Genomic DNA, 619 nt, shown 5'->3' with positions numbered 1-619 from the left:
TTTTTTTTTTTACTCCTCCTTTTTTTTAATCCCCTCCTTTTTTATCCCCCTTTCCCAGGCATTTGAAATCCCCAATTCTCCTTCCCTCCTCCACCTCTTTTCCTCCTAAAACCCCCTAAAAGTGCCCCAGTTCTGCCTCAGGACACGAAACTCCCAAATTCTACAGGAGCCAAAGGATCCTTCCCCATTTCCAAAGGGGCCACAGCTGCCTTGGAGAGGCTGGAATGGGGGCAAAAAGCAAATTTAAAAGCGACTCTGGCGAAGAATTCCACCCAAATTAACTCTCGGCAGCGAAACACTTCCCAAAGAGAAAGGAAAATATTGTGCTGAGCAGAGGGAAAAAAAGAGGCAGCTCTGGCACGCCTGGAGTGTTTATCCCTGGAGCTCTGAGTGCTGAATTACTGACAGAGCCCAGCTGTTCCCGAATCCCGAATCCCACAGCCTCTGCTCCCAAAAAAGGGCCGCGCTTCCCTCGCGCTGCCTGACGTGGCCCCACGGACGTCAGAGGAGCAGCAGGAAGCTGCCAGGGCCCGCTCCAAAACAAGTGACGTGGAGCCAAACCCTGCCACCGAGGGCTCCGGAGCACAGCCACGCTTCCAAAGATGGAGATCCCGCCGAG

This window comes from Corvus kubaryi, unplaced genomic scaffold, assembly GCF_017639235.1.
Source record: "Corvus kubaryi isolate FWS band 111438036 unplaced genomic scaffold, C.kubaryi_AGA036_p1.0 split1-37355, whole genome shotgun sequence".
In the NCBI taxonomy this organism is placed as follows: Eukaryota; Metazoa; Chordata; class Aves; order Passeriformes; family Corvidae; genus Corvus; species Corvus kubaryi.
The sequence above is the reverse complement of the archived record's forward strand: the minus strand, read 5'-3'. Positions refer to the sequence as shown.